Genomic DNA, 26,155 nt, shown 5'->3' on the forward strand with positions numbered 1-26,155 from the left:
CTAACCAAGACACGGACTTAATGTCTTCCAAACATCTTAGAGAACTTTTAACACCTACACATATGATCAACAAGAATCAAGCTTACACGAGATCAAATCTATAATCAGACTTAAAAGCTAATTTACTTTGATAACCATCATGCTAGAAATCTGATGCAAAGATAATCAAAACCAATGCAACAAAAGAAAACTCAACATCTTCATGTTTCAAACAAGCTTCAACTTGATTTCTCACAAGGATGCTCTCAATTTCTTTTCTCTCATGATTTTCTGACTTGATGCGTCAGCATAAGTTTTCACTCAAGTTATATGTGAGAGGAATGATGTAATAAGGCAAATAAATAGCTCACATATGATAACAAGAAAGAAAAGTTTTTTTTTTTTTTTTTTCCTGATATTTTTTTCTAGGGGTCGTCAACGGGCTCGGGCCGGGCCTTGCCATATTTTTAAATAATTGCGGGCCGGGCTTTATTAAAAATCAAAGGATCCAAGCCCGTCCATATAAAGCGGGCCTTGCGGGCTTTTTCGGTCCGGGCCGGGCTTGGCCTTGAGGGCTTTTTTGGGCCGGGCCTTGCGGGCTTTATTTATAAATAAATATTTAAAGACACAAGTTTTTTTTTTTAATCAAGCTTTGGAAATTCAATGGATAATGATCAAATACAACCAAAGATAATAGATCTATATAACTATATTGTACTAAAAAAAATCTATATTTATATATAGATACTAATTTATTGATAAATAAATTTTTAAAGACACTAATTTTTTATAAACCTATATTTATATATCATACACTCCAAAGAGCAACCCCTATCAATTCAAAGAAAATGGAAAAACCGACCGTTGGATGAGTTTATTACAATAAATTATGAGTATGGTAAAAAATTTAGCCAATTTCACCATATTTTAGAATCCGATTGGATTGGTCAACCGTAGTCACTTATATGTTTTATTGTTTGACCGATGGCGTGGCAACCGCGAAACGTGCTTATTTTTTCACATCACGTTTGTATATATTCCATCGATGGATGTGCGTGGACATAAGATAAAAAAAATTAATTTTAATTACAAACACATTGGTGTATACCAATTTTATTCCTTTAGTTGTATGACTTATACATTGCATTTAAATTGTTTAGGTTCATTCTAAAGCAACCATGAAGTAGAAAATGAATTCGGAGAAATCAACCGCTCGATGGAGAGATTGTAATGTTTTATGGTGATTGTAGAAAATCTAGCCAATTTCGTTATTGTTTCGAATTCGATCAACTAGGTCAAACGTAGTTACTCTTATAAACCTATATTTATATATCATACACTCCAAAGAGCAACCCCTATCAATTCAAAGAAAATGAAAAAACCGACCGTTGGATGAGTTTATTACAATAAATTATGAGTGTGGTAAAAAATTTAGCCAATTTCACCATATTTTCGCATCCGATCGGATTGGTCAACCGTAGTCACTTATATGTTTTATTGGTTGACCGATGGCGTGGCAACCGCGAAACGTGCTTATTTTTTCACATCACGTTTGTATATATTCCATCGATGGATGTGCGTGGACATAAGATAAAAAAAAAAAAATTTAATTACAAACACATTGGTGTATACCAATTTTATTCCTTTAGTTGTATGACTTATACATTGCATTTAAATTGTTTAGGTTCATTCTAAAGCAACCATGAAGTAGAAAATGAATTCGGAGAAACCAACCGCTCGATGGAGAGATTGTAATGTTTTATGGTGATTGTAGAAAATCTAGCCAATTTCGTTATTGTTTCGAATTCGATCAACTAGGTCAAACTTAGTTACTCTTATAAACCTATATTTATATATCATACACTCCAAAGAGCAACCCCTATCAATTCAAAGAAAATGGAAAAACCAACCGTTGGATGAGTTTATTACAATAAATTATGCGTGTGGTTAAAAATTTAGTCAATTTCACCATAGTTTTGAACCCGATCTAATTGGTCAACCGATTACCGATATGTAGAATATATATATATGCACATATTCTATATAGAATAATAGAAGTATTAAACTTCCACACACACACACACACACACACACACATATATATATATATCTCTATATATATTATTATATTATATATATAAACACACACATATATAAATATATATACATATATATAAACACACACACACACACATATATATATCTCTATATATATATATATATTATATATATAAACAAACACACACACACATATATATATATAGGAACACGTTCGAAAGAGGACGTCCGCACTTTCGTTAAAGTGCGGACGGCGCTGCTGCAGCTCGGCTCGGGGTGCGACGGAGCGGCGGAGCTTGCCGGACGGACGCCACGGGTCAGACGGACGGGTCTGCAGTCGGTGGAGTCACCGGCGACGTGGTTGCAGCCTTGGCCAGAAACCTGCAGTTCCAGGTGAGCTCGCTGCCCAGAAACCTGCAACTCCGACCTCCTCCAACCTCGAACGCTGCCCAGAACCGTCCACCAAGCCTCCGGCCTCCGGCCTCCGTCCACCAAGCCTCCGGCCTCCGGCCTCCGTCCACCAAGCCCCGAGCCGCCGTCGCAGCCTGGAACGCCGCCGCTGCGTCGCCGTCCGCACTTTAGCCAAGTGCGGACGTCCGCTTCAGAACCCGCCCCTATATATATATATATCTTTATATATATATTGTAACGCCCCAAACTGCACCTCACCAGCTTAAGCACGTCACAGTGCCGCGAATCTCTAAAACATAAACCGAACGCTCGATTTACATTCTAGAGACCGCTAGGCATTTTATTTGAAAAACTTTTTGTAGAAACACAGCGGAAGCTACAAATACTTTTGAGGTGAAAAACTTGAATTTGTTAAAACCTATCTCATCCGTCCAGAGCTTGGATAAGAGCTAACATGAGGTACGAATCCCTATAAAGAGAATTCAACTCATTTTGACACGAGACTAGATTTCAACAAGTCCTGAACACGAAGATTTAGAAGTATAATTCAGGTTGGAAACCAAACAAAGATTTACCGAACTTGTTCCGCACACCCAGCTCCATCCGCTACTGTCCCGTCACCAGTGCACAGTACCTGCATCCATGCTGTTGTAGGGGTGAGCTTTCGTCCTCGCTGCTCAACAGGAACTCTAACTCGACTAGGTTTGAAAATCAATAAACCAGTATTGGGAGCGCTCCAGTATGAAACATACTTAAACCAAATATTTTAAAAGAACGACAAACTTTATAAGAATGCTTTTTAACTCGAAAATCGATGCATGATACAAAATTGAATACGCGCGCTGAATCTTACCAGATGGCCGGTCCCATAGACCCACTACACGACCTTACCTCAATTTACTTCATCACCAGGTAAGCGTAGCGAGAGCGTCCGCTACCTAGCTACGCACACGTACCGGGCCCGTTATTACTATCGGAATACCCGGACGACCGGCGTAACTAACCCTCCGGAGGTTTTGGGGATCGAACCCAAGGAAGTCAGAGCCACCCTTCGCTCTCAAGCCATCACACATTTTCTCACGGATTGGTTAGTATGCATTGCATTTGAACTTAACCAAATCGTACCACTTAACATGCATCGCTTAAATAACAATATATAAGAAAACAACTAACCGAGAAGAGTCCTGAATCCCTACCTGGATTCCGATGCTTTCTCTCACGTACTCCGAGAGTTGCGAACCTTCTGTTCCTCGGATAACTGGAGTCCTAGATTCCGACATTTTGATAGTTAATAACTTTTGAACAATTAAACGAAATCTCAACGATTAATATATCGTCCAAACCAACTTTTCATGGTTTGACCAGGAGTTGACCAATTTCCTGGTTTGACCAGGATTGACAAACTTTGACCATTGTTTGACCAATCGTTAATCGTTCGATAATTACCTAAATTATCGAACATTGACTTGAAGTTACGTTATCGACCAAACATATATTGAGTGCACCCGATTACTAAGGCCACCCAATATATATATACTTATATATTAATTTCTTTCACTTTCTATCCATTTAACATAAGTACAAGCATAGAACATATTTCCAATTTCATCAACATTTTATCTCAATCACGCTACACTTGGTCTTTTACTTCCATTTCGTATCTTGTCGCATAGTAATTACACGGAATTTACTATGGACACCCAATACTTTCCAATTTCCATATAAGGTGTACCCAAAACTACTATGGACACCCAATATGTTATTTTTCTTTCTTTACGCTACCATTTCACACAAGGTGTGCCCAAAACTACTAAGGACACCCATACTCAGAGTTGACCATTTTCCTGATTCACAACAAAACTCAATCCACAATTATAATATCAATAGCATATTCAACAACATATTCAAACATAAACTCCAAACACCCAGAGATTAGAACCACCTGACAAAATCGACAACCAGAGGAACTCCAATTTCAACCGAGCTAAACCCAACTCACTTTAACCACTTCTAATCACCATTCCAAGACCAAAGCTTTCAAGGTTCGGATTATACCTTCAAGTTCCTCTGCTATCAACTCGGTTTCCCAAAACTCTCTGCCGAAACTAGATTGATGAAGAACTGATGATTCTCACGCCAACAGCTCAACCAGTTTCTTGATTGTTGGCCTATGAGTGCAGTTCAACAAGAAACAAAGCCCAGAAAGGCCGGAGAAGTCGCCGGCGTCGAAGAACACGGCGAAGCCGAAACTTAACCCAGAAATGAAAATCATCAGAACCCAATCCAAACTGAAACTAATTACACAGACTTAAAGATCATGACCAGGAGAAAAGGTTTTATACCACAGACGGCCCATAAGGTGGCCGGAGGCGCCGGAAAATTCAGAAATCGCCGGTAAAGCTTCGAGCTTCTGAGCTTCGAATCTCTCTCCAGGGTCTGTGCATGGACGAACCAAGAGCACGAGGATGTAGACGACGAAGAGGTGAAGAAGATGGTGGTCGGCCGTCGTCGATCGGTGGCCGGACGAAGTAGCGCCGGTCGAATCCTACTGTGGGTTTCTGGGTTTCGTCGGGTCAGAGAGAACTCTGGTTCTCTTCCTCTCTCTCGATCCTTCTGGATCTCCCAACAGAACACTTAGATATATAGACTGATCCCATTTAAGGATGGACGGCTAGGATCAAGCGGTGGAAGCGGTGGATGGTCCAGATCAAACCACCTAATTTCTATTTCTTTAAGCAATTTCCCTAATCCCAAAACTTCCAAAATACTTAAAAATTAGCTCGGGTATCCGGAAAATTCTCCGAAAATTTTCACCAACTCGTCGTGACGTGTACTTCATTATCCAACTTCTAAATTGAGGATTTCACTTCACGAAACTTTCTGAAAATATTCTCGCGTACTTTAACTTTTATCGAAACCGATAAGTAAATTATCAAACTATTGCACTTAAGCTCGATAAATTTTTCCGGGGCTCACATATATCCTCTATATAAACACACACACACACATATATATATATATATATATATATCTCTATATATATATATTATATATATATTATATATATAAACACTCACACATATATAAATATATATATACATATATATAAACACACACACATATATAAATATATATATACATATATATAAACACACACACACACACATATATATATATCTCTATATATATATTATATATATAAACACACACACATATATATAAACACACACACATATATAAATATATATACATATATATATAAACACACACACACACACACACACACATATATATATATATATAAACACACACAAATATATATATCTATGTGTGTGTGCGTATATATATTTATAAACACACACACACATAACTACAAATATATATATATATATATAATATTTTACGGGCTTTTACGGGCCGGGTCTAGCGGGCTTTTACGGGCCGGGCCTAGCGGGCCTTTGGCGGGCCGGGCCTACGGGCCGGGCCGGGTTTTTGCGGTCTTTAGGCGGGCCGGCCCTCGGCCCACCAAGGCGGGCTTTTGCGGGTTTTTTGACGGGCCGGGCCGGGCTAAAAGCCCTCCGGACCGGCGGGCCTCCATCGGCCCACTTGATCCGCGGGCTTTTTGATGAGGCCTATTTTTTTCATTATGATCCCATGATTGGAATGCCAAAACTCGAATGAAGGCCAGTGACACCATATGCTCACCCCTCTGCACAAGTCTTCACAAATCAAATGCACAACTTCAAAGATCAGAAGGTCTTTATTCAAGGTTGTAATGGGGCCAAGGGTTGAGGTTTAATGAAAGAAAGGATAGGATATAACAAAGATTCTAAAAACCTAGTGGAGCGAGTAAAGAAGTAAGGGATGAAAAACCATTAAAGTTCTCAAGGTATAATGTCTAAAACATTCGTGAAGTAGGACAAAGGCCAAATTCTTCATGTTAGCCCTTCACTTCTAATCAAACTCCTTTTTCACATAGAGAATCAGATCCAAACTTTGTATTATTTTTTCCTTTCAATGCTGAATACTTTTTTTTTTCTTTACGGCAATAAATATTTTTTCTTTGGATCATGAATCTGATTCCCCCCACGCTTATTTTGTACAACAATTATCTCATGAATATAGCTCCACTAAATTTTAAGAAAAGACTACACTAGGCTCAAGGTTTAAGGATTATGTGGGTGATGAAAGAAAATGCTAAATGTAGGCTCAAAGGGGTTAACTAGGGGGTTGCACATCTTGTGTGCATAAAGGGACACCGGTTAGTTTGGCTTTGGTGGTAATCCTAGTGCCTTCATCCCTTCCCATCCATCATGCAATTCAACCATACGCTTCAAGAGGCTTTGGGACAAGTTCTAGCATTTGTCCTTATATAAATATGCATGTCGAATCTGAGTTTCAACCAAGGTGAATAAAAAATGAGATCAAACAAAATCCTCGTCAAGAAAATAAGATGATCTATACTAAGCACTCAGAAAAGAAATAGCACATATAAAGGCTCAATAACTCACAAGGGACTAAATCAAGTTTGACTTGTCCTAGCATGCTTCAATCAAATTTTCAGTTATCACATAAGCCCTAACCAGCTATTGCACCATAAGTCAAGCATAATATTGCACCATAAGTCAAGCATAATAATCATAAAAGTCTATTAACAATTACTTAAGATTATAAATCTAAAATCATGTTTGCAATCATCTTGTAACCATATAATTCAATTCAATAGTTCATGATCATCATAGGGTTGGAAGACACCTAAAGACTCAACAAAAACAAAAACAAAAACAAAACCTAATTATTATTTTTTTGTTGATTTTTCAGTTTTTTTTTATAAATTTTTTCCTTTCGTGACGACCGGTCGGTAGACTCTGCCGACTGGTCGGTGAACTTTTGACCCTGAAACACACAAACATCTACTGGTCGGCAGACTTCGCCGACTGGTTTATGGATTTTGACAAAAACATGAAATTAAAGCCAAAACTCCTAAAACAAAGACTCTAAGCAAAACAACAAAGTGTTTAACCTTCCCCCCACACTTGATCTAAACATTGCCCTCAATGTTTGACTATGAAGTACAACAATGAACAAATCAAGCATAAAAAAAAAGATTAAACACAACAAAAAGACACAATAGAGCAAATATAATCAAAGAACATAAATAAAAGGGAAGAGATAGAGAAAGCAAATCTGCTTGGCGAGCAATCTGTGCTACTTCCAACTCCTCCATCATTGGGTTGCCTCCCATGTAGCGCTTGGTTTAACGTCCTCAGCCTGACATACCTACTCTCCATCAAGAGTAATCAGGAGGTTTAGGTCTTGGTTCACTCAAATGTTGAACCCTTTTAAGTGAAGTTTCATGATTTCTTGATAACAACTTGGGTAGCTTGGGAGTAATGGAAACATGGGGTTGGATGATCCTCTTTTTCTTTCTCTTCTTCCATTGTCTCCATCTCCTATGAGATCCACCAAGCATGGATAGCAAGATGTCCTTATCAGATGTCAGATACGCGCAAATCACCATCTCCACATGATCGACAAAATCAATGATTTCTTGGGTGGAAGAAACATGTGTAGAGCTTGAATGTGGCAAGGGAGAATCATGTGGTGAACCGTATGCTAGAGATAGAGGCCCGATGATATGTGATTTGATGGTATCTTCTTCTAAGAAATCACCCATATCAACATTGAAACGCTCTTGGTCTTCATGAGGTATTGTGATTGCTTTCGGCACATTGAACTCATTATCATAAAGCTCCCCCTTACTTTATTCATTATAAAAATCCTCATCATCAAAGGGATCTTCCTCCTCCAACGCTTCAAGCTCGGTTGTGTAGTGGATGATGTAGTCTTCATCCTCATCTAAGAATGAGTCACATGATGTGTACTTACATGAGCATTTGCAAGCATAATTAGCTATGAATGAGCAACGCTCATGTTAACACCAGTGGTACCAACTACTGCCAACGGTATGACCTACGGAATCACCGCCAAGCAGGCTACCGCCTGAGCCCCGGCTCACCCCCAGATCACTGCTGACGCGCCTCGCCAAAGCAGCATCAGAAGCTCCACAAACTGGGAACTGATGCATATCTGTCCCACATCGAAAACAAGAAAAAGGTCATCCTCTTCCACACCTATAAAAGGTTCTCTCCTCTCTCCTTATTAATTACTCATTGATTACCTACCTACTGTTATTCTGTCAACATAAATACATTAACTAACTTAGGCATCAGAGAAGAGAAGACCGCCTAGCGCGGTCTCCCTCTGACACCGCTTTGTATTTTACTTGACAGGTAACAGAAGTTATGAGAAATTGCAAGTAAAGATCCGCCCACCGGATCAGCGTTAACCAGAGGCTTGGGCTACCGCTCAAATCTCAAACATTGACATTGGCGCCGTCTGTGGGAACCCTTGAACAAAAAGCCATTCCACCACAACAATCACCATGACTAATGGTAGCGGGGGAAACGCTGAGGAGCAAGCGGATCAATCTGCCAACCCCCATCCCACCAACTCCGCAGCTAATGATAACCCAGCGGGTAATGTTAACCGAGCACTATTCAGCACTCTGGTCAACCTTAGCATGGAACCCCAGGGCTCATCCTAGGTCCCACTGACCCAAACTGCAGCGGAGACACGACCAGGTAGCAGTCACCCGCCGGCTCAGGATTTCGCCACTATGTATGAGCTGGCATTGGCGGACCTCCACAAGGTGAATAGGGAGCGCGAACAAGAGCACAGAGAGAAGGCCGAGGCCCAAAAGCAGGTGGCCACGCTGATGTCAAAATTCGATGAACTGAAAAGAGTGCTGGAGGCAAACGCTAACCCAGCACAGAGTGAGCAATCACGGAGCACCAGACGTAGTCGACCCAATACCGGCGGATTGGTACCAGTACTAATCATACAGATGCAGGTACCACCGAACCCACCAGAACTATTGGGAATGGACCCACCTCCCCTGCCCCGCCTAATGATGGAGTAGGAGGCGGAGTCACAATCGCACACCAACCACTCGGCAGCTAGGGCCAGGACTGAGGGCAATCCACCTGTCCCCAGGCAGGAGCCTGTTCTGCGGAATCTCTAGGCAGGGCCCGCTGGAGACACAACTGCCCTAATCCTAGAAATGATGCAGCAATTAGAGCAAAGGCTAATCCGGACAGAGGCAGGCGCCCCAACGCCAATCCCAAATCCGCTCTTTGTGTCTAGACCAGGACCATTCACCGCTAGGATCTTGCAAGTCGTCAGACCAGCATATGCAAAGACACCAAAGATGTCACATTACAACGGCATGACCGACCTCTTCGTTCACATATACACCTTCAAAAAAGTCACTAACAACAAGGAATTTGATGACGCCACCCTCTACCACATGTTTAGCGAAACATTGGATAGTAAGGTGATGAGTTGGTTCTTTGAGTGCCCACCGGGATCCATCAACTCATTCCAGGCATTATCAAACGCTTTCCTCTCTCGATTCATCCTCCTAGCTGCTGGACATCACAACACAAGTCAGTTGTTCAACGTCAAACAGGGTGCTGAGGAAGCGTTGAAGGCATTTGTCGCCAGGTGACGGGCGGCAGCATCTCAGTGCCGCGATCTTGACAAAACAATGGCGCTGGCAGCCTTCAAGCAAGGACTCCTCAAAGGGCCATTTCTCTACCACCTCAATTACAATCACCCAAATGCCACGTATGACCACGCCATGGGCGAGGCAGTCATCCATGCATAGGCAGAATTCATCACATATGGAGAAACCCCACCATCGCTGCCAACACTGGAAAAGTCCACTTAGTCCTCCTCTAGCCAGTAGGAAACCGCTAATAAAACCTCTGTTATGCCGCAAACTGATAAGAAGAGAGAGTGGCAACATGGCAATTACCAGAGCAAGTAGCAGAGGGACCAACATTACAACAAGGGCAACCACTCATCCCATGGGGATAACCGTAACAAACCGACTGAGTCTTCTTAGCGGTATGTAGTGTTTACGGTCTTCACAGCCTCATATGAGGAGATATACGACAAGGGCAAGGACCAGATTCAGCCACCACCACCAAGAAAATACCCAAGGGTGGGGAAACCCAAGAACACCGGCAAGTGGTGAAAATACCACCAGGACAGCGGTCACAACACCAACAACTGCAATGCTCTCAAAACAGCTATTGAGACTCTGTACCATGATGGTAAGATGGAACAATTCAAGGTGCGCCAACCGCCACCCGTGGTGGCCAACATCAAACCCCTGCGCCAAATCAACACCAGCGACGGCGGTGCTCCAATCACCAACATGTCTCACAGGGCAAAAAAGGGCTATGCACGCGCTAACCACCCCAAAGAAGTTTGCAACATCCGCTAAGCTCCCGAGGTATAGTTGGGAACCCATCACCTTCTCGGAGGAGGAGGAGCGCGGAGTGCGTCTGCCCCACGATGATCCATTCTTGATCGATGCCATACTCGACAAGTGGTCAGTAGGAAAAGTCCTTGTTGACAGCGGATCCGCTGTCAATGTCATCTTCAATGGCTCTACAACCAACTCCAGTGGAACAGAAAACTACTCCAGGATCATGAGCCGCTGCTCGGCTTCTCCGATGACGTCACACAACCACTAGGTTCTGACTACATGCGACTAGTTATCGGCACTAGTCCAAGCACAACAGAGATACATATGGAGTTCATCGTCGCCGACTGCTTCAATTCCTACAATACCATCATCGGTCGGCCGACACTCAACAAGCTCAAGTGCATCATAGCTGGCTACATGCTTCTCATGAAGTTCCCCACACCTAACAGGACGGGATGTGTGAAAGGAAGTCAGCAACTAGCAGGAGAGTGCTACTCAACGACTGTGGCGCTGTCGACGTGCAGCCACGAGATCCTAACGGTGGGAAACAGGGGACTGTCGGAAAGTATTTTCGAGGATCATAGGGATGACGAGGAGAAATATGTCAAAAAGGAGCTTGTCAACCCAGAAACATCCTTGAATGTTATTAGCATATCCGACGAACACCCTGAGCGGACAGTCTGCATCGGCGCTCAACTAGCCCCAGAGATAGCAGCTGAACTTACCCAGTTTCTATGTGACAACGCCCCCGTCTTTGCATGGTCCTACGCTGATATGCCGGGCATCTCCCCTGAGATTATCACACACAAGTTGAGCATAAAACCGTCCTTCTATCCTGTCCAGCAGCGGTGAAGGGCCTTCGATGAAGAGAGATATCGCGCAATAGGGGAAGAGGTCGCCAAACTTCAGAACATTGGATTCATCCGCCAAGTTAATTACCCCCAGTGGATTTCTAACTTGGTCATGGTCAAGAAGCCTAACAGAGAGTGCCAGATGTGTGTCGACTTCAAGGGTCTTAACAAGGCATGCCCAAAGGATAGCTTCCCTCTACCCCGCATTGATCAACTGGTTGATGCAATCGCTGGACAGGAACTGCTCAGCATGATGGATGCCTTCTCTGGCTATAATCAGATCAAGATGCACCCGGTGGACCAGGAATGCACCACATTCACTACCGACAAGGGCCTATACTGCTACAATGTCATGCCTTTAGGTTTGAAGAAAGCTGGCGCAACTTATCAGCGGTTGATGAACGCCATGTTATCTTGGCAAGGTAATAGAGGTATACGTGGACTACATGTTAGTCAAAAGCATCAAGGCCAGCGGACACGTGGAAAACCTCAGAATCATATTCGCCATTCTCTTGGCTTATGGCATGCGCCTCAACCCAGAAAAATGTTTCTTTGGCGTCGCCGCCAGCAAATTTCTGGGCTACATCGTCAGTGAACGGGGCATAAAGGCCAATCCTGACAAGGTGTAGGCCATCCTCAACGTGAAGGCTCCGGAATGGAAGGTGCATGTTCAGAGCCTCCATGGAAAACTAACCGCCATCTCTCAGTTCATCTCTAGACTCACTGACAGGTGCCTCCCATTTTTCAAAGTTCTGAAGATGACCCATAAGAAGGTAATTGACTGGACACCAGATTGTGAGGCGGCATTCCAGAGCTTGAAGGAATACTTGGCATCAGTCCCACTTCTTTCCATTCCTGTACCGGGAGAGGTAATGTACATCTACTCGGTGGTATCCCTATCAGCGGTAAGCTGCGCCATTGTACGGCGAACGGGCCAAGAGGAACTCCCCGTATTCTACGCCAGCAGAGGCATGAATGGTGCCGAGACAAGATATACCCCCTAGAGCAGCTAGCTCTCGCACTCATTGTCTCCGCTAGATGCCTCCACCAGTACTTTCAGGCCCACACCATTCATGTCTTAACAAACCAACCGCTGAAGCAGGTAATGCAAAACCGTGAGCACTCTGGGCGCCTCAGTAAGTGGGCCATAGAACTCAGCGAGTTCGACATTGACTACAAGCCAAGGACCGCCATGAAAGGCCAAGCAGTGGCAGATTTCATCGCTGAGCTCACCGAGCATCAGGATGAACCCAACCTAGGGACACAGGAAGCCAGCACAGAATTGGTAACCGCTGGGCAGCCCCCCAGCAGCAGTTAGACTAGAACCTCCACGTAGACGGCTCCGCATGCGCCAAGGCCTGTGGCGCCGGAGTCATCTTGATAGGACTAGGGGGACTAAACGTGGAGTACGAGTTAAAATTCAATTTCAAAACCTCAAACAACATGGCGGAGTATGAAGCGCTCATTGCCAGCTTACTCCTTGCCATCGACTTGGAGCTGACAGTGTCAACATATTCAGCGACTCTCAACTAGTCGTTAACCAGGTCAACGATAGCTTCTAGGCTAAGGACCAGCAGGTTAGCGGCATACTTGGGGTATGTCAAGACACTACTCAAAAAATTCAAATTTCACACCATCACACAGATTCTCAGGGAAAAGAACGCCAAGGCTGATTCACTAGCAAGACTAGCAACCGCCCAACCACACCAAAGTCCAGCGGACACAAGGGTGGAGTGCCTTGACAAGCCAAGCATCACCAAAATCCTGGCGGAAATCTTCAATATTGCTGTCAATCTCAGCTGGATGGATGAAATCATAGAGTACAAGCGCAATGGAACACTGCTCACTGACAAGTTCGAGGGAAGGCAACTTAAACGGAGGGCAACCTGCTATAACATCTAGAATGGCAAGCTTTAACGCCAAGGGTTCACCCATCCCAACCTCCGGTGCCTGACCCCAGAGGAGGGAAAGATCGTTCTTGCCATAATACACGCTGGGGAATGTGGAAACCACTCAGGCGCTAGGTCTCTAGCCAATCGCACAATGCGACAGGGCTACTTCTGGCCCACGCTCGGCGACGATGCCAAGAAGGTCTCTAGATCCTGCCACAAGTATCAACAACACGCTGACCTCCCCCACGCCCCGGCAGAGCCCCCTGTCAATCATCATTGGCCCATGGATCCACTCCACATAGGGCCTGAACTTGCTTGGGAAATTCCCAACCGCCAATGGCCTGTTCAAATACATCATCGTCGCCATCGACTACAACAGTAAATGGATAGAGGCGAAACCATTGATGGCCATAACTACCGCCAAGGTAATTCACTTCCTCCGGAAGAACATCTACTGCCTCTACGGCGCCCCCCACATGATCATCACAGACAACGACACACAGTTCAACAACAAGGAACTCATTTCTTTCACCGCTAACCTAGGCACCAGATGAGTTTTGCATATGTTGCTCACCCCCAAACCAACGGCCAAGTCAAAGCAGCAAATAAGATAATCAAGAAGTTGCTCAAAAAGAAACTCGATGACGCTAAGGGTTTATGGGTGGAGAAGCTGCCGAAAGTTCTGTGGGCCATCAGAACTACCCCAACTTCCGCTACTGGTGAAACACCATTCTGCATGATGTTCAGAACTGAGGCCATCCTACCAATTGAGGTCACCTAACCTACCACTAGAGTCGAGGGCTACTGCTCCGAGACCAACGGCGAGGGCGTCAACCTCGACAAGGACCTCCTCGAGGAGAAACGCCAGAAGGCCCATTTGCACAACTTGCAAAACAAGCAACGGGTATCACAGTTTTACAACGCTTGGGTCAAAGCCCGAAACTTCCAACTGGGAGACTGGGTAATGAAGGAGGTTATTTCGCCACCAACGACACTCCGCCCAACTTGGGAAGGACCATACAAAATTGTGGAAGTCGTTAGCTCCGGCACCTTCTACTTAATGGACAAGGATGGCGTCACGACGACCCACCCTTGGAATACCGAACACCTTCAGTACTATTACAAATAGTCATGCCGCTACCCAAGAGCATCTTGACTTAGCTAAATTTTTGTTCAATATTTAGCTAAGGGAAGCTACCCAACGGGTACAACCTCGCTTTTGTAAACGCTGATCTATCAGCTATCAATGAAATGAGGAATTATTCAAACCATTGTCACCACGTCCGCTACATCGTGCACTTAGAACAATTTTAATTCCTTTAATGTTTCGTTGATTAACAAAACCTCAAGTCAAAACTCTAGCGGCACAAACACATTTATAGCAATCGTATCCTCATTAGCAATCACATTTGCAAAAAGATTCCAAGAACAAAGCTTCATATATTCAGGGTCGGGACCCCCCACCCAAAAATATTGTCAACGTTACAAAAGAAGCCTTAGCGGCACTAAAAAAAAATTAAAAAAAAAGAGCCTCAGCTACATTACAAACATTGTGCAGCACTCTTCACGGATTCTTAGGAGCAGCGACAACATTCTCACTCTCCGGCGGCAGTTGTTACAAGGCCAGCCGGCTCGTCTGGTCAGACCCACGAGCAGTAGGACTCGGTGTCATCATTATACCTTCCGCTTGGGTGTGGGCGGCCATGAAGTCGGCACGGGAAGTTTCCGACTGAGTTAGAGGTGGAGTCCGCTGAGAATCATCCGCCGGACCATGATCATCGTCTCCACTACCAGAGCGAGCCCCACCCCTTTTATCAGCGGCAGGTCCTCCTGCCGGCACTAGCGGCTGCCTCTACGTACTCGCAGGCTGCGACGCTTTGACCCAGTCAATGACACCCTTCTTATTCAGCAGGTCCAAATTCGCAACAACACCAACCTTCGCGCCCTCGGTCAGGCTTGCTTGTAGGCTGCAGACTGCTTGAATGACTCGACGATGATGGCCTCGACGAGGCTCAGTTCATCTTGCAGCCGAGCGACCTTAACCTCCAGCTTCTTCAGCTCGGAGCCCTTGGCGGCAGACTCCCGCTGAAGGATTTCAACCTTCTTCTCCTTCGCCGCCAGTTGATCCTTCAGCAGAGCTATGTCCTGCTCCAGGCGAGATATTTGGTCATTCCACTCAACGTGCTGCTCAACGGCAACCTTCAGTTTGCCGCGAGCATCCAGGGCATCACACTCCTCCCTGGCCAGACGTCCCTCAAAATCCACTAGCATGCCCTAGGCATCCTTTAACTCCATCTGGAGACCCTTGATCTCCTCCCTCAGCTGCCGCTCGACCCGAGGCTGGATTGACACAGTAAGGAACAGCTCGTGCAACCTGACGGACAGATGTCCAAATGCAGAACTAAATGCCGACTGTTGAACAGCGGTCGGGCGGACAGTCCCATCCAATCCTCCAAATCCCAACCGCTCACAAAGGTGGAAGAAAAACTCACGCTCGGACTCGGTCAGGAATTCGGCATACCCGGCAAACGAGTCTAGCCCACCTTGCGGATCTTCCACAGCAACCGCCATAGTCACCGGCGGAGCGTCATTCCTCACCCTCTTCTGCTGTCAGGCCCCGATGTTACAGCATCGTTTGCTTCTTCCTCTTCCTCCTCATTGTCATTTTGCCGCCGCTTCCTCTGTAGAACCACCCGTGTGGCACCAGCGGCAACATACCTCGACAGCGCCTACTGCTCCAAACCGGCTATGGTAACGGCCTGCTGCGGCACCGTTTTCTCTTTTTGGGGCCCTCGCCGCTAGGCAGCAACTTTCTTGGTCCTAGAAAGGGCAATAGCAACTTGGCTCCTGCCGACAAGCCCTTGTTCGGCGCCACCTCCAATCGGCCTTTCTGCCTGGCCAGAGGTAGGGAGGTGTGAATGGTGGGGCATGGGCAGCACCACTGGAGTTTCTGAAGGGGTCACTGCCAGAGTCTGCGGATCTATGGTGGTCTGCTACGCAGCCAGTCCAGCGACGTACATGCCTTCCAGGAAATCATCCAGCTCCGCTCGCTCCATTGATTTTTTAAACGCCTCCCGACTAGCTTTGTTACCCGGCGGCGAATCTGAACAATATCATTAGTCAGCATGGAACAAAAATAGCAAGAGGACAAGTCGACGTAAAATGCTTACCAACAGCGCATGTCAGCCTCAGATCGACCAACAACTCCCACCTGGTGAGCAGAAGAAGATTGAGCAGGTTCCGATTCTGCCAACAGCCTTTTATCCTCACCATGCGGCACTGCTCCTCACGAATCAAAGTGAAACGAAGACCTACTGCACATAAAAACAAAGCAAGGATTAAGAAAAGGCAAAATACAGGCATATCATTTATGAAATTCCCGCCAGCTACAGTTAGTGGCGACTACCAACAACCTCGGATTGGCTGGAACTCCGACTTAAGCCTATACGTCGGCGCCTCATCATTCGCTCCGGCGTCATATTCCTACCCCGAGGTCGCCACGCAAAAGGTCGCCCGCTAGCTTGGGTGCCCCCTGTCGGCGAGTGAGGTTCACCTGTCCGTTACACCATTATCTCCTCACGTAGACAAGTTCGTAGAAATGCAGCACCTCCACCACGGTTAGCCCTTCGCACCCGGATAGACACCAAAGAGAATTCAGCGCCAGCAACAACCGTCACATATTAGGGCAAATTTGCCCGAAAGCGAGGTCAAACTCGCATACAAGGTTCTGAAGGTTGGGGAGTAGCGGAAAGGTGACACCTTGGCGGAATATGGCCTCGTGAACGGCAGCGTACCCCTCAGGCAGAACAAAAGCTCTCTCATCAGCGTTCGGAGGACACAACTTTACCACACCAGGCAGCTGAAATAAATGCTTCACGCGGTTGACGACAGTAGTAGTCATCGGCCCTCCCACCTCATCAACCGCAATACCGTCCCAGAGGACCCACGTTGACTCAACGTCTTCTCCGCCAGCCTCTCCATCACCAGTGGAGCCGCTAGCAGCGCTATTGCTTGCTAGTCACTCCTCATGCCTTTGGTGGGCGGCAACATCCTCCCTCGCCCTAGAACTCTCTGGACGCCTGGCATGACCCATTGCAACGTCTGCAGGTATGGTTTGTAGCGAGTCAATGTCTAGTGGGTTAGATAGTGAGGTTCCTGCATGGGCAGACAGATGCAACGAGTCAATAAACATCCTATCCGCCACGCTGAGGGACACATCAGAACCGGAATCCTCACTGCTCGAGATCTCTATGATGCTAGCCATCCCAAACCCTAAAACCCAGGCTAGTTAGTTCAACATCAATCTAAACTAGGGCTGGCCTGAGTCGGTTCTACGATTTTAAATCCAGAACCCGGAATCGGAACCGAGAAGAGATAATCGGTTCGGGTATGTTGATTTTTGATTCAAGAACCGATATAGAACCGAACCGACCATTCTCGGGTCGGTTCCTCGGTTTTTCGGTTCCAATCTCAGTTCGGTTTCACACTCGGTTTTTCAGTTTTTCGGTTCCAAGATCAGTTCGGTTCCACTATCGGTTCCTCGGTTTTTCTATATAGACAAACTGTTTTTCAGCCTTTTCTAGTCTCCAGCTTCTAGTTTTCCTGATTTCCATACATACATTCAAATGATTCAATATTGCAAATACCATTCACTCATAAAACTCAACATTATCTACAATCTACATATTCAACAATCAACATCAACATAACAAATTAGAAATTTCCAGCAAACTCCCAAACTCTCAAAGCTGCCAGCGTATGTACAACCTCAATACTTTCTGGCCTGAAATGAAGACACCAAGCAATTTTGTGAAGCAATATTTCCTGGCCTCAAAACAGATGTAATATCTTTTTTTCATTAACAGTTAACAAACAACAAAACTGAGCAAAACAGACACAGCAAAAGAAAACCCATTTACCAGTTCACCTCAAATGCATAGTAAATACAAAAATGCCCAGTTCCTAATTCTCAAACCATCAATCCCACACAGTCCAATCAATCCCACACAAAATGAATATCAAATTCTATTGTGGTAAATAAAATGCATCATCATGGATTGGCTCCCCAGTTCCTAATACAATACATAAAGAAGAATAGAATAATATTGCAAATTTGCAATGCACTGAACAAAATCAGAACATTTAGAAAGAAAGTAGTGATGAAACACTAATCTTAAAAAAAAAACAGTACCTATATTTAAGTACCTATACATAAGTTCTATTTTCAAAAGCAAAAACCACACAGCACACTATGTTTCTCAAAAAGAGTTCCTTAGAAACAGCCTTAATTCAAAAAGAGTTCCAAAGCTAACATGCATCATGTTTTCAATTTAACTAGTTTAAGCCAACTCAGTCATACCTCACTACCATCATTCAGATAAAGGTGTTCCAGCTCCATCTGAAATAGTCCATGATCTTGTGAGAATTCTTCAATGATCCAATTTCCAACTGCAGAAATCAGATGATAGTGTTATCATAAATAAATGACAACATTTCTTTCATAACTAAATCAAATTCAACATTCAATATACATACATCCAAATCTAGCAGCAGTTGCACAACATATGTGACCACTGAGACCCGAACAACTTAGCCAAGCGCACCGCTCTCCAACTTTAGCATGTTCTCTACGTATAACTCAAGAGCAAGAGTACTCTGCAAAAGCAATATAGCATATCTTTAAAAAAAAGGCAATCTTCAGATAGCACTAATCTCATAAAAAATGCAGACATTAAAAGGAAGAAAACAGATATCAATGCATGATAATATTCAACCACAACAGAAGAAAAGCGAATGTTCAGAGAAAACAAGATTTTGGCAAACATTGACCTGCTTTTTGTTTGTATGATCAATCCATATCTCATTAGGTATCAGAAAGAAAATAATGATTGCAAAGGACATTTTCTGAGTTAACACTTCAGTACTAGCTCTAGTGCATGGTAAACTTACAGTTCCTTTTCTGGTATAATATCCATTTAGACCACGGTAAACTAGTATCAGCAAATTTCTGGTATAATATCCATAATGAGATTGATATTTCTAGCCTAAACATAGAGGCCCTTCCTTTTGATTAAACTTAAGCATTCAAAAGAAGATTTGGACAATTGGACCAGTCAGATGTTTCTTCCTTTTATCTACTTGTCAATCAAAGCTAGTCATACCATTATGGTATTAGGCTGGTCTATTATGACCAAAATCAGAGAGCAAAGCAAAAGCAAAAGAGAGCCCAAAGCACCTTTTTCCCTAACTTACAACTTACTTTCTTTCATCCCTTATCCCTCCTCTTCCTCTTTCCTCTTTTACAAAGCTATCTCAGTCTGCAAAGTAGTAGCAGATGCAGCAGCTGCAGAAGCAACATTGAACCCCACCTGTTGTTTCTCCTGCTGTTCTTGTTGCTGAACCTCCCAACTTGCTTTGGCTATGGCTCCATCATGCACTGGCACATACTCCTAACCCCAAACAAAACAAAAGCAGTGTCATCATTTATTCACAACCAAACAAAGGCAAAAAGAAACATCAGAGACCAAAGATGGTAATTGGGTCAAGATTCTTTCTCCAATCACAGGACAGTTTATATTCCATATATGAGCTTCAAATTAATCATACAAGCATGCAAAAACAGTGTTTAATCTGCAGATCGACTAACTTTATTTTGTTACAGGGTGTTGCGTTTCCTTGTTTTTCTTTTTGCATCATAACGCAAGGACAAAATAGATCACAGGGTGCAATAGATCAATATATTTCAGCAGAACAGCGTATGCTTAAGCATATGATTTGGATCTACAAGTTTCAGCATATGCTTAAGCATTACAGTACCGAAAGAACTATGTTGGATCTCCAAAACTGAATTTTGCAATCAATCAGGTGAAATTAAGCAACCAAATCGCAGATGGCTAACCAAATCACAGAAAGCTTACATTGACGGAGGTCGAAGATGGGGCTGCATCAACCAAATCGCAGATGGCTAACAGCCCAACACAAATCGAAGGATGCGATGTTTCTGGGTTCCAAACTTTGAGGGCAATCGTCTTGCTCGTCTGGGTTTTGATCATAAGAATTGGGGTTGGAGAATGGAGGCACAGAGAGTGAGAGTTTTTGCGTTAGAGAGAACTGGAGAAGAGACTAACGCGATGTTTTTAGGGTTTTGATCGAATGGATAGGAGTTATTCGGATAGGATTTGGCGTCTGATCACATGGAAAGGGGTCTATTTTACAGAAATAAGCTCGGCCCTAATATCCACTTATACACTGACATCTGTATTTCGGTTCCAAGGGAGTTTTAAAAACAAGAACCGGAACCGAACCGAACATACTTCATCTGGGACCGAACCGTAAAAACTGTAAATACATATGCAGCAAAACCGAACCAAACCGGGTTTTTTCGTGCGGTTCCTTCGGTTTTACGGTTCTTCAGGCCAGCCCTAATCTAAACTATCCCCACGCCAGTTTTCAGTCAAGCACATCAAGAACGACAAAACCCAGAAATACCAAAACAAGAACAAAATGCACACACTCAAAACCCAGATTCGACCATCACAAACCCCAACCCCTTGTCAAACACCTACACCAATCCTGAAAACCCATTCTAGACCCTCAAACACACCGGGGAATAACAAACCTCAATTCAAATAGCAAGGACGAGATTCAGGCTACCAACCTCAAAGATGCAAACTTTGGTGCGCTTGAGGATGCTGGTCTTCGCTTCAGCAGGTTCTCGTCCTCCAAAAATAGATAACCTCACGGAATTGTATAATCTTCTTCTCACATATCAGAGCAAAACTTGAAGACAACGATAATGGTTCAAAGTGCAGAAGTGTCCAACCCACTATGGTTTCCCTCTCTTTTATGTCAACATCAAACAAATCTAGACCGTCCTCTGAAAAACGACATCTCACGACAGCCGCACACGTGTCCCACGATCGCACTTACTCTCCTGATTAACTGAGACATTGCCTCGGTTACAAAATGAATAATTACTCGCATTAATGGCGAGGAGATGGGTGTGCTACGGGGACGTTATTCCGCACGCTAACCTAGTACATGTTGACCATGTGTCGAACGCCGTCAGACGAAGCGTCTATCCTAAGTAACCGTCAAAAGGCAGGCACACCAATCGTCGAGACAGTCTCCGCTAAGCGCAACTCCACTAGCGAAACTTCTCCCTTGTCATCTTGCAAGTGGGAATCTCCGCTACGAGCAACTCCTCTAGCGGAACTCCCTTTTTCATCTTGCAAGTGAGAATCTCTGCTACGCGCAACTCCGCTAGCAGAACTTCTCCCTTTTTCATCTTGCAAGTGAGTCTCCGCTAGCGGAACTTCTCCTTCTGCATCTTGCAAGCGAGTCCCCCCTACGTGCAACTCCTCTAGCGGAACTTATCCACCAAATGCAATATCATGCATGGATCTTAAAACCAGGTCCCAGTGACACTTCTAAACCGCTCCCCATCAACGGCGGGATGTCCGCCAATGGAGCTTCCACAGGCAACCTCTCACTCTGACGACGACGACCACGCGATGTTGCAGTCAAGCAATGTTTCCCCCAGAACAAGTAAGGGGACATGTTGACAGTCTTCGACGGCCCTGATCAGGGCTGTTGACCCCTGACACTAGGGTATCAAAGATTGGGCTCGCTACCCAACACCTTCTGCTCAACGTAGCTTCCCCTCAACAAACAATATACTGACCAGACGGAGGTCTATCTTCTCCAGGGAATGGGGGACTCCCTGGGGGGCCTAGCAGGGGCCCACCCGAAAGGGTATAAAGCATTTGCTCATTAAGTCCATGGTTGACAACCCACTGACACTAATTATGCTCTTGCAAGTCTAGCGGAAGTAACGCTTCAAACATCTAGGCAACTCCCCAACCAAGATTGCCCTCCTTGACTGGGGACTTGGGGGACTTGTACTTACATAAGTATTTGCAAGCATAATTAGCTATGACTGAGCCACACTCATGTTAACTCCAGCGGTACCAACTACCGCCAACGGTATGACCTACGGAATCACCGCCAAGCAGGCTACCGCCTAAGCCCCGGCTAGCCCCCAGATCACCGCTGACGCGCCGCGCCAAAGCAGCATCAAAAGCTCCACAAACTGGGAACTGATGCATATTAGTCCCACATCAAAAACAAGAAAGATATCAGCATCTTCCTCACCTATAAAATGTTCTTTCCTCTCTCCTCATTAATTATGCATTGATTACCTACCTACTGTTATTCTGTCAACATAAATACATTGACTAACTTAGGCATCGGAGAAGAGAAGACCGCCCAGCGCGGTCTGCCTCTGACGCCACTTTGTATTTTACTTAATTGGTAGCGAAATTTCTAAGAAATTGCAAGTAAGGATTCGCCCACCGGATCAGCGTTAACCAGAGGCTTGGGCTGCCGCTCAAATCTCAAACATTAACATGATGCATCATGAGATTGAAGCAACACAGTGGCTGTATGGGGCTCCCATAGAGTTGTCATATGTGTAGGAGAGTTCTCTTGAGGTAATTCGCTCTCCCAAATCTCCTTAACTGTCGGCCAATCATCCTCCTCAATCGTGGAAAGCTCTTGAATTGGTTTTGGCTCTCTTGACTCTTGATTCAAGCAGGCCAAAATTATCTCCACATATTGCCCAATCTTCTCAACAGATTCTTCAATATTTTGTGTATAAAATTTCATGCTTTGCAGGCAAGAAGAAGCAGTATTAGTCATAGAAGTAACTAAATCTTCAAGGGAGTTACCTTCAAGTGTTGGCGACTGATGATCATGGTATGAAGATGAAGAAGCTTCAAACACATTGAAGAATCCTTGTTGGGAGTTTAGATAGCCATTCCACGTAAAGTAGGGATGATTATCCCATGCTGGATTGTACGTAGGCACAAATTGATCATTCCAATGCCCTAGGTTTGCTTGATTTCCTCCAAACATGTTATTTTGATCGAAGTAAGCTTGATATTGCATGTTTGGACATGTCTCCGTTGAATGACCAACCAAGGAGCATATGGAACACATCTCGTACGATGGATGCCACATTGTAAAATAAAAATAAAAATAAAAGAAAGTTAGAATAGATACAGATCAAGAACAAAAAAAAACAAAAAAAAAAAAGATTAGCAATTAAAAACAACAATCCCTGGCGACCGGCGCCAAAAATTGATAGGCTATTTCTATACACCTAAATAGATGCACGAAAATGCCTATAATTTAACCCTACAAGATGTCGAAAATAGTATAGGTAAGTAGGGATTGTTCCTGCAAGATATTGTGGTCTAATCACTAATCTAAAAACTCAAAACAAAATAAACCTAAACTATCCAGTTATAAAGATCTGATTGGCAGACAAGTCTAAACTATTCTAAATGTCATGAAAATTTATAGACAGACTTTAGACATGATAAACTAACTACTGACAAAGTTTGATAATTTTTTAAGGTGTTTTGGTTGACGAATTACTTAAATAAAAACGAAACACTAAATGACTCCGAAAATAAAAAGACTTGATTTAGGGTTTTGAAAATCAAAGATAAAACAAGTTAGAGGAATTGCATCCACCACCAATCAATCAAGTAAACTAATCATGTTCAACCTAATTTCATTTATCTATGGATGAAGATGCTCAAGTTAACCTAACGCCTGAATTAACCTATTGTTTTTCCTTACTTGTATGCTAGGTGAGAGACGCTTTACACCTAACCTATTTTCTAAAATGCAACCTAGGTTGACGCAACTCTAGATTTAACACTGTACATACCTCCAACAATATGGAGTATTTACTACATCACCAAGCATAAGTAACACCTACTTTGGGACATCCACAAGACATGGCAAGGCCCAACCGAGACATGCATCGTGTAGCCCTATGTTCAGGCTACGCGGCGGTATCCGGAAGTCGCAAATCCGCCACCGGGAAGCCACCTTTCCGCCCTTGCCAAGATGCCCCCATAAACATAGCTTTCTACATGTTAAATAGACTAGAATAGTAACTTTGCTTGTCCCACATCGAAGAACAAGTAAATGAGAAGCATTCCTTCATCTATAAAAGGAATGCCTCCTCCCACAACTCAACACATTCATTACATCTCTTGTAATCTTGTTAGGCCGCAAGGCTCGACACTCTAATATAGCTTTCAAGTGGACGTAGTCTCCCGCTCATGCGGAGGCGAACCACTATACACCTTGTGTCACTCTCTCTCTCTATCTCTCTCTTAAGCTAACTAGAGACCCCCGCGGACTCTAACGTTATCATTGGCGCCGTCTGTGGGAAGCCAACACAAAGGCTTCGTCACTTACCATTGAGTTAAGTCATCTTAACCAAGTTCAAAATAATTTCTTTCTTTGGGTTATATAATTGAAATTCTTAGCGGTAACTTGCACCTTGAGGGCCGGTCAACGCAGAGCTAGTTTGGTCAACGCCCAAGGAGTGGTCAAAACTTGCAGAAACTGATCAAAACACCAACGCATGGGCTGGTCAATGTTCGGTCAACGCCCAACATGGCTGGTCAACGCCCGGCGGGGTCGGTCAACGCCCAGCGGAGCTGGTCAACGCCCGGCGGGGTCGGTCAACGCCCATCAAGGCTTGATCAACTTTTGGTCAACGCCCAACTCAAAAAAGGTCAACGCTGAACTATTCAAAAAAAAAAAAAAAAAATTTGGCGGCAAACTTCTCTGGACACCCAGAGATTTGCTCTGGGCACCCAGCCACTTCCGCCAGAACTAGGAACCATCTCCGCTGGGAACCATCTCCACCAGTCCCTACCTCCGCCCCGCTGGCCCAAAACTCAACCACCGATGGCCAAGGCTCCAGAGCCGCCTTCCGCCATGCATAGCACCGCCATGCTTCCGCCGCTCAGCGATCAGCTCCATCAGCGGCATCTTCTTACGCTTGCCAAGGCTCCGCCCCGTTGGCCCAAACCTCCACCGCCAAGTATCTCCGCCAGCTACACCACCGCTGGACAACTCGCCACACCCAGAAAACTTCTCTGGGCACCCATGGCCATTCTTCGATCATCAACACCGGCGGCACACCACCGCTAGCTATGCCCAGCGGTCAGCAACCTCCGCTCCGCTCCGCCAGCCCTCCGCTGGTTTTCACCGACGAGATTCACCGCAGAACTCCTCCGTTGGGAGTCACCGCCGACTCCCCGCTGCATACCAAGTCCGTCGCTAGCCACAAGCACCGCTAGGAGACGCCGGCGGCAAAACCTCCGCCAGCCGCAAAACCGACGGCCAAAACTGCTCCACCGTCGAGCACCTCTGCTTCATTCAGTTCCAATACCTCCGCTCCGCTGAGCTTCTGAGCTTTCTCAGCTCCGCCGGCCTCCGCTGAGTTCCAGGATCACCGCTAGCCACAAGCACCGCCATACTGTGCACCGCCGGACTATACACCGCTGACCCCAAAAATATGCTCTAGGCACCCAGTAGACATCTCGGCTCATTGCTTAGCCTCTGCCAACCAAGCACCGCCATACTGTGCACCGCCGGCATCTTCCGCCCAACACTATCAGCGGCAAAACTTCCGCCGAACTTAGTCAGCGGCACCGCCGAACTCCTCCTCCGCTGAGCTCCACTTCCTCTGACCATCTCCTCCGCCGAGCTGCGAACCTCCGATGCTTGGCCCAACGCTCCACCTCCGCTGACCA

At 44.8% G+C, this 26,155-nt stretch overlaps 1 long non-coding RNA gene across 1 annotated transcript; it reads right to left on the minus strand.

Annotated features, from left to right (window-relative positions):
* Positions 1-18,863: 18,863 nt before the first annotated feature.
* Positions 18,864-19,546, minus strand: LOC112174485. Its single transcript, XR_002926031.2, has 3 exons — positions 19,479-19,546; positions 19,065-19,184; positions 18,864-18,977 (listed from the first exon to the last, which is right to left on the minus strand). It is a non-coding gene; the product is annotated as an uncharacterized LOC112174485 (long non-coding RNA).
* Positions 19,547-26,155: the final 6,609 nt, after the last annotated feature.

The sequence above is a fragment of the Rosa chinensis genome, chromosome 6 (genome assembly GCF_002994745.2).
Source record: "Rosa chinensis cultivar Old Blush chromosome 6, RchiOBHm-V2, whole genome shotgun sequence".
NCBI lineage: Eukaryota > Viridiplantae > Streptophyta > Magnoliopsida > Rosales > Rosaceae > Rosa > Rosa chinensis.